A 10,180-nucleotide genomic window follows, 5' to 3' on the forward strand; every position below is an offset into this window, starting at 1 on the left:
GATGACAGTCAGAGTCTGATTCTGTTGCACTGCCATTTCTGGTATCTGATACTTGGTAAAAATGCCCTCTAGGCTAGAGGATATACAACCCATGATCCCAGCCAACAACACAGAGTCTGCATTAGCAGAATGTACTGAAGTGTAGCTGCCTTCAGTCTTCTACATTCATAGGTAGTCATGAGGAATAAATCACACCTTAGAGAAGCTCAACAATTTCATCATCTTATATCTGGAGCCAGGTTGTCCCCTAGGTATGGAGAGCACGAAACTTCAGCTCATTCTAAGCAAAGAGACAAAGAGATAAAGAGTCAAAATAGGCTCTCTAAAGACTTTGCTATCTGACCTGCTCCCATTCTTCTAGCTCTGCACAAATTCAACTAATGAAATTTTGAAAAGGAACGGTGTATTTTTTTCGGGGGGGATGGGGGGAGGGGAGGAAGAGGAAGGGATCCTGGGGGCTACAAAGTTAGAACAGCTTCTGTGGAGATAGATCACTGACTGAGAAAAATATAGTAGTCATGAGATGTTTAGCCAATTCATCACCATTTAGATTACACCACATTGATATAATCTTTTGTGAACATACCAGGGCTGTGATAAGGAGGGCTATAGGAAAACCTATGCTATGTAAACCTATGTAAATAAAAGTGAAATACATTTAAAATAAATCTTTTACTTACAATGCTTTTTCTTTCTTTTGATTGTATTAAGCAATACTTGTGAATTTACCAGTGGTGGGGTTCTTTCCCAAAAGAAGGGGCACTCCCCCACTGTTCTCTACCATGTGTGGACAGAGCAAAAAATTCATTCACATTCCTTTAAATACCACAGAACAAAACAGATAAAAAACCCCAATGAGCTCATATTTATATAAATACTATTACATTTGTGTCATGTACTTTTTATACCCAATGATCTGTAGCCTTAGAATATTAATAAAAGCCATAATATTTGCATCCATAGTCTATAGTTTAAAAAACTAATAATTGATAACAGGGGTCCAATGCATTTTATGCACACTATTTATCCACTGAAAAAGTGGGGGTGGGAAGAAAGCAAGGAAAGCACCAGGGTCCTGATCCTGCTCCCATCAATGACAGTGGGAAGTTTTCCTATTGACGACAAGATGCTGGATTGTGCCTTTGGTTTTGCTGGCAGAACTGTGTGTGACTTTATTTCTCTTGTGGCTAAAACACAGTCATTTGCTGCCCTCTAGAAGCAGACTGACACATACACTCTAGTTTACCTCAATACAGGCCTTCTCGTAATTTTAAAAAGGCACCTAACAACAATTACAAGCAATGTCAAGACTAGAGGGATCTGAGGAACTATGAACTATTGAGAATTTTGAAGTGTTCTCTAAATTTAGCTATTTGATAACATCATCAGTTATTCTGTTTGAAACATGGAACTGTGTCATGTATTGCTCCTGGGATTATCAGACTTTCAAGAAGAAATTAATTCAAATTATTGCTTTAGTCTGCTTAATAAAACTGAAAATTAACAGAATACAAACATGAGTGCTTTATTTAAAGCCCAAGCCTCACCACACTGATACAGGACACTGAGAGGAATGGGAGATTTATCAGGTTAGGATGAAAGAACCACAAAATAATTCAGTGAGTTTCAATTGATAGTTAAATCTTTTATTGCCTCCAAAAGTAGTAGCAATCTCATCTAGTAATAATGTTTATTTATCAAGTGCTTAGAAATTTTTTTTCAATTTTATTTTCGTTTTATTAGTAGGGGATAAAAAAGGCTAAAAAACACTGGGAAGTGACTGATTTCCACAAACTCCCCAATGAATGAAAATCACAAATGAAATTTATTTTAAAGTAAAAAAAAAAAAAAATAAAAAAAAAAAAAAAAAGAGATAACCCCCAAACCTTCTAACTTCACCTCCAGGAAGTTAAAGAACCTAAGCATGAAAGCAATCAATGAATAGCACTCAAATGTGAAGATACCAGTCAATTATCATTGTGTAATGCAATTAGATTACAAGTTACAAATACACAGTTTTCTTGGATTTTTATTTATTTATTTATTTATTGCTTCACTTCCATCACAAGTGGATTTTTTGTGTGAAAAATGTAAAAGTAGAAATATTGTTCTATTTCCAGTTCACAATCAGACAAATGCCATTAAGTTCTATCTCACACCATGCTCATTGCTATATTATATTCCCTGAAGTGACAAAGGACTTGCAGACCAAGTCTTGAACAGCTGAAAAGTTCTTGATTCTCCTTACACCTGACTATCAGAAAACTTGCCCACTTCAGGATATATGCACCAGCCAAAAATCAATTTATAATTAGCAGGCATTTAAAAAAATATGTCTTAGAATCACCAAACTGTTTACATTGGAAACGACTTTTCCAACCTGTCAAGTCCAACCACTTACCCTGTGTTTGCTTCTCTTCTCAGTACTCTGACAACAAATACAAGCAGGACAGGCTTGCGACTTTAAATCTGAAGTTAGGTACTCATAAGATTCAAACTGAATGTGACTGTTGTGCTATATGCCATTTCAGAGACAGACAAAGACCTTCAAATTAAGATTTTGGCAGGTGAAATATATTTCTGATGTCTCATTTAAATGTCAAAAGTTAGGTAAAGTGAATCTGTAGTTGCTTATATCTGCTAATAAACATTCTTTAGTAATGCCAATGTTTCATGCTTTCCAGAATGAGTCCGTATATTTTTCCTTTGAAGTGTAAATCAAAGATTCAAGAAGTCTTTCTAAGTACACCCTCCCCTTAACCTATGCTATTTTTGCTTCTAATTGACTTGTCTAAAATGAAACATTATTTTAAACTCAGGTAAGGTAAGCAGCAAGGTCAAGACCAAGGATCCAAGAGTTTAAACATGTTTTCTGTGAATAAAAAATAGTTGAACAGTCTTCCAAAGAAGGGCAGTGAGATAGAGTTTAATCACTTTGATTATTTGAGTCAACTGCAAAGTCAATAAATGTGTATACTCCCACACTAAAATACAAACAGAGAGAGGGTCACGCATGTCAGGCCCTGACCAATCCAGGCCAGTGTAAGGATAACTATTTCAAACACCCTTAAGGAGTGAATGTCAAGCCAGGTACTCCCAAAGTTTTCTCATATTGCTGGCTGTGGAATTTTCAGCTAAATAAAGTATGGTGTGGATGCCACCAAGTGGTAGCTGTTATCACATACCAGTGTCTTCAGCATGGCCTTGCTCTAGGCTAACACTTCAGCTGCAGAAAATATTCCTGGTACAGGCATTTGCCAGGAATAGAATATTACTACTGCAAAAAGAGGAAAAGAATTCTCTAAGGAAAAAAAATTGATTCCTACTGCTAATGACAGAACTGTCACAGACTTAAATGAAACCAACTTCCTTTTGAAATCTTGTAAAATATTTATAATCTTCTGAGAGCAAATTAAAGGTTGATCAAAAGACCACATCTGCAGTTCAGATCTGCACAGAGATCCCAAGATCTACTTGGAAGAGATCCTGTGTGTTACTGATTCTTTGGATATATGGTTCTTTGGTACTGTTAAATGTCATTAGAGCCATGAGACAAACCCATTTATTGCTTAATTGTCTTATCACTACCCTATTTTTGTCAGTTGCAAATTGTTCTCTCTCAGACAAAGTATAAGCATAATGCTGGGAATAATTTCCTCCAGGGAATGATCACAAAAGCCAGTTGGCTGAAACTGCTCTGGGCTTGCCATGTCCATTTGCCCTGCAATTAGCTCCCTGCATTCTCTACCATCCTTCAACATTATTGCGGCAAGGCTTGCAAATATCTCATAAACCACATCTCAGGACATGTATAGCCTCAGTTCCATGCCATAAGAGCACTCACAAGGGCCATTTCATGCCTTTGCATTATTTCAGCCACAGTGGCTCGGCAAGAGGCCCACAGGATCCATCGAGGCACACAGCACAGAGGTGGGCAGCCTCTACCCCTTCTGAGCCAGGAATTGCAGAAAGGGTGTAAGACAACCCCTGCCACTTGTTGGGATTTCTAGGAAGAAGTTGCTTATGTGAGAAGCAATTTAGAAACACGCCCTGTCTGTGACCTCATTCCTGGAGAGCATTATAGACATCCTTCAGGAACTCTGCCACGACTACCAGGATAAGTCTGGTGCAGAAGACATGAAGAACCTTCCATCAAAGGCACTGCACCTGGTACATGTTGGAGATTCCTGGTTCAAATACGTGAGCTCCATCCATATCATCACTCTTCCAAGCTCACTCAGTTCAGTTGTGAAGTACCTAGGAGAAATTCCCTGCCTGCTGAATGGGGCAATCAAATAACTCTCTGCTCTACTTTTCAAGCAGCCAAGTGACTTGCCACCAGTTTTATAGTTTAATAAATACCAAATTGAAAGTGAATAACTCTGACTTGCTTGTTCTTGTTGACTCACTCATTTCAATAATAAAGTATGTCTGGAAAAAAACCTATTTACTAATTAAAATTATGTACTATGTTAATAATAACAGTGTCTATTTAATTAATGTGTTTATTAACACAGTTATCTGAAAATAAAAGGCAGATTAGATTGCTTCTGGCACTAGCCTGAGGGGAATGGCAAAGCAGCCTGGCTCCACTGCCTACCTTCATCAATCAGAGCCCTGGAAAGCTGAACAGGCTGTGACAGTGCTACTGCCACTGAAAAAAGGGGAGACTACTGCAGAAAGAATAGCAGACCCGCTACCCAAAACTGCTTTTCCTTACCTAAGTTCAAATAAATACTTTGCTTTTTACTAAAGATCTCCATGGAGATGTGTAGTAATAGTCTCTTTCTGAAAGTCCCCTCTGCCCTGTCTTTCCAAGAACAGAAGCAGACTGGCACAGACCCTTTGTCTTCAGCAATGTTCACAATGTACCCACACAGCTCAGGAACCATGAGGAGGCTTCAGGTGAAGCATTCTGACAGCCTAATCTTGGATTTCTACAGTGCAACTAACAAAAACCGGAGCACCATTTGCTGATACTAATGAATAAGAACATTCAGAATCACGTAGACAGTGAATCCAAAAAACAGATGTTTTCCAATTCCTTCCCTGGAATACAAATCAGTACTCACCAAACATTACTGAGATCATGGTCTGCATCACAACAAATATGATTACCTGAAATAGAGTATCAAACATCATAAACCAGGGTCAAAAAAGAACATCTTCATCTGTCCATATTTGAGCAGTAGCTCTTAATGATAAACCAGAAACAACATGGATTAGTCAAGCTGGGGAAGCAAGCCAAGGACTCAGGGTCCTACTACATAAATAAGAGTTTGGGAGAAACAAGTCTGAAAGTTTACATGGTAGAAAAAAGTGGCAGTAACACTGAACAAAACCTTACTGTCTGACAAATCACTGAAAGCGAGACACAAAAAAAAAAAACAACTTGTACAGCAGCATGTTCCAGACATATTTTGCATTTCACCTTTGAACTTAGTTTGCATAAAGAGAAGCACAGGAGCAGAAATATTTACACAGAGGTAAACAAGGAACTCAAGTAAACAAAAGAACTCCTCTTTGTTTATAAAAAAATAACACCTTAAAAAACATAAGTGCCTGTGCTGAACAAAGACCCTGCTGGCCCAGCATCCTGCCTCTGACAGTGGCTAAAGCTCTATTGCAGACGTAAGAAAACAACAGGCAAATGCATAAATCATCAAGAGGCTGCTATGCTTTCACCAACACTGACAAAATGGATGACAGAAGGTTATACCGGCCTGCGGGTATTAGCCTGAGGAAACAATGTTTTACTGCTTTTCTAATTATGTTGACAATTTTTTCTCTAACAAACTAACTGATTTTTAATTAAGATATCTGAAACTTGGTATTGGAAGCTTGTGCATCAGAGAAGGATGTTTCCCAAAAGCTGCCTCTTGTTCCTGAGAAAACACAGAGCTAGGAATGAGAGGTGGACTAGTTACCACATTAAGTAAGGGAGCTGCAGGGCCAAAGAAGTGAAATAGCACAAAGAGAAAAATGGTTACAGAAGGAGAAAACACTTGAAATTATCAAATCTAAACAATGCCAAATCCACTAGGAGCTAAACCTCTCTGCTAAAATAATGTTGTTTGACATTCAAGGTCTACAATGATTGCCTTTTAATACATATAATAACACTTGATAGCATAGGCGAACAGGAAAATGGAACGTTATATAAAAAGTTTAAAGACTGCAAAAAAAATATTCTAAAGTTATAAACACACTGTGAGAAAAGAAGTAGTAACATGAATATATAGGCAGGTCATCATCTACATACAGACTTAATCAACCACAGTGCACAGATGAACCTCTGGACCCGTATGGATCACTCTGTAATTACTATACCATATAAATTAACATCAGTTAGCAAAAACAAAAGTTGACTAAATATTCTGTTGATATTTTACATATATCTAGAACATACTCATTGGTGAAATTCCAACAGAGAAATATGGTTTTACCTTACTAAAGGCTAAGGCATTCCCTAAATATGATGGAAGAAATTCTATCCCAATTAGTTTTTCTGAAGTTTCCATAGACTTATGCATACCCTGTTTATTCTATGCAGTAATGACAGGCAATTCTTCACTGCTACTGAACACTGCTGGAGTTACTACTGTTGTTCAATAAACCAGTACAGAGAATTTACTCAAGCTGATTTAAGTCAGGAGGAGTCTGTTGCTTATCCTCTGGAGGAATATTGGAAAACACTGTCAACTGGATATTTCAGAGCTTTCTTATCTGCAGAATTTGTCATTTATAAGATGTCATCATCTTTAGTATGTTATTCTGGAAACTTACTTAGAGGTAATGAGCAGGAAATTTGGCATAACTTTCAACATAATTCTCCATAATTATTTCTAAATCATCGCACAAAAATATTTTTCCACTCCATGATTTATGCAGCTTGTGCTCTTGTACACTCTGATGACTCAAAATTTCAACAGGCCCTCATGACATTATTTTCAACTTTCTCTGTGCAGCTGGAGCTGGTGGGCCGTATATTCCAGGACTATCTACAGCATCATATTAAGAACTATTAAGTCAAACCATGTGTGAAATCAGCATATATAAATTAAGTTTTTTAATGTCTATGCCAAGTACCATACTTCAGGACTGAAGCAGAATTAGTTTGCAATAACTGAAGATGAGCTGTGATTCCTCTTTCATGTCTTACTCCAATGACAAGTACTTCTTGAACTTTAATCACAAGTAACTTTTCCTTATTTTCAGTCTTTTAGCCATTCATTGAGTGGCAGTTTCTGTTTCTCATTGACCCATAATTTGAAGCAAATCGAATTAATCAAATCTTTTTACTGTTTGTACAGTACCTCATATAGCACCATTCTGCCGTTTATTAAGAATTTCTGGGTATTCTGGAACTTGCTTTGCTTGACCATTCCTGGGTGATTAAGTCCAAACATGCCCTAAGTAGTAGAATAGATGTTTTCAACTTTCAGAACTCTTAAAATTTGTGACTGGGAGGTTCTGTTGGAGTACAGGTCCTTGTGAAGAGACAAGAATACCTTAGGAGACCAGGAGATGGTCCAAAGAACTTTTCAAGGGCAATGACTTGTAATTAAGCACTCGAGAGTAGGATGCTATTTGAGCACAAAAATTGTGAGAAAAAAAAATTAACAGGATATGCCTTGCCCTGGTATGTCAGTTGTCTGCATATAGGATAAAGTGCTTAGATGTAAATGGAGTTAGGTGAAGGAAGGAATAAAATGGAATGGTATGTCTGCCACATAAACAACATGCAGGCAGCAGAAATTACATAACTGAAGGAGAATTTGGGGGAAAAAATCTCCCTCAAAAAATCCATCCAGAAATGGATTGTACTGCACCCTGATAACAAGCAGTGTGATACACTCAAGAGAGGGGTGATAGAGTTGTAATTCAGTGGTAGTTGTGTGTAATGAGTAAGATCCAAGAGTGATAAACTTGGACCTTGCTACAGTGCGGAGAACTATAGGATTGCACAGTAATAATAGTGGTGTCATTATTTGGCAGGTCATTAGATTATTAATTTCATTAATTTTAATCATTATTAGGCAGGTCATTAGATTATTAATTGTGGGAAGATTCAACAATAAACATTGAAGCCTCATTGATATGCAGTTGAGAATTTAAGACTTCCAAGTAACAGCTGCCCTCTCACCCTTGCATCCTGTGAAAGACATTTTCCATTTACATATATTAGTCTACCAAGTCCTTAAAGGCTGCAAACCTTTGGAGTGAGTTTTACCACTGGTTTCACAAACTTGCCTTAAAAAAAAAAATGGCAACATTTTGTTTTAGCTTAAGTTCATCCAAACCACTAATTAAATCCTCATTATTGGAAGAATATTTTGCTTTGTGTGAATTAAAGTTTTCATTGAAGTGATCTGAATTATCTACTTTCAAGAGAAAAACCAAGAAGAAAAGTTTAAAAACAAATTTTAACTAAATCAGTTTCTATTCACTTGCTCATGTAAGCCTATCAAGTTCTTTTCATACATATGTGGTAGTAGGACTCACCTTCTCCCTGGCTGACACATGGGAGCAACCAACCTTTCACAACTCAAGGAGGGAATGGGAAGAGGCAGAAGCCCTCAGTCCACAGACAGGGTCCCCAGCCAACAGCACAGTGACATTTCTGCACCATGACCTCCATCCAAGGAGAATTCCCTGGTCTGAGTGCCCCTCACCACTCTCTCCCACAGCAGTCACTATTTTCAGACTGAATGTCCCTGAGTGATCCTTTGACCCTCAGATCTTCTAGGTACTCTTGCGTGAGAAGCCTCTTTGTTTGTGTGTGTATGTGTGTGTGTGTGTGTGTGTGTGTGTACGCACATGTACAGTTTTATGTAGTAACATAATCTCAATGGATACACCAAACCTGTTACCTGCTAAATGCCACGGGAGCATCACCGTTACCCACCTTGTTCATTACTTTTGGCCATTGGTTTTAGTTGGAAATTAAAGTTTGTTATCTGCATGAAGTTGTTGCCGTGTACCTCTGTGCCAGCATGCTGACAGTTGTCCGAGTCCTTAGCTCTCATGGACCACTGTAATACCAGAGGGGTTTGTGTTGGACACAGCATAATTCCCACTCTCCTCCTTTAGAGTCTTTTCTGCATTAGTCTCAATACAACATGTGCAGGGACTCTGACAGGATCATGGCCACACAGTCCTGAAGCCACATTCCCAATACATTACTACTACAGAGAGGGGGTTGGGGGGGTTTTATGTTTTCAGTTTTGTTTGGTTTTGTTTTCTTCTTCTTTTCTTTGAGATCTTTTCTGGTGCTCCATGGGATTTTTCCCATGGCTGCCCAACCTCAACAGCTCTTCCTTAGGTGAAGACACATTAGCCTTTTTGGCCTTTTTGAATTTTTTTTTTGGGGGGGGGGGTAATGGAAGAGGCTTGAGCTTTCAGGCTTTCTGCTCCTGTACCAGCCCAGGCCTTGACACTACCCCTGCCCTTGGGTGGGCTCATGTGTGGAGAGCACCAGTCACTGCTTGTGTCCTCCAGGGATCAGTATTGGTCCTGGTCCTAGTCAGTATCTCTATTGATGATCTGGATGAGGGAATCAAATGCACCCTTAATTAATTTGCGGATGGCAGCAAGTTGGGCAGGAGTGTTGAAAGGATCTGCAGAGGGACCTGGACAGGCTGGATCAATAGGGCAAGTCTGACTGTATGAGGTTCAACAAGGCAAAATGCCAGGTCCTGCACTCGGGTCACAACAATGCCCTGCAGTGCTACAGGCTGGGGGAAGAGGGGCTGAAAAGCTGCACCGTGGGAATGGAGCTCGGGGTCTGGTTGCCAATGGCTGAATATGAGCCAGCATGTGCCCAGCTGACCAAGAAAGCCAATGGATCCTGGCCTGTATCAGCAATAGTGTGGCCAGCAGGACCAGGGCAGTGATTTTCTCTCTGTACTCGGCAATGATGAGGCCACACCTCGAGTGCTGTGTCCAGTTCTGGGCCCCATGCCACAGGAAGGACATTGAGGAGCTGGAGCGTATCCAGAGAAGGGCAACAGAACTGGGGAAGGGTCTGGAGCACAAGTCCTGTGAGGAGTGGCTGAGGGAGCCGGGGGTGTTTATCCCGGAGCGAAAAGGAGCTCACGGGGGCCTTGTCGCTCTGGACAGCTCCCTGAAAAGAGGCTGTAGCGAGGCAAGGGTCGGCCTCTCCTACCGGCTAACAAGT

Source organism: Vidua macroura, chromosome 1 (genome assembly GCF_024509145.1).
Source record: "Vidua macroura isolate BioBank_ID:100142 chromosome 1, ASM2450914v1, whole genome shotgun sequence".
NCBI classification, from domain to species: domain Eukaryota; kingdom Metazoa; phylum Chordata; class Aves; order Passeriformes; family Viduidae; genus Vidua; species Vidua macroura.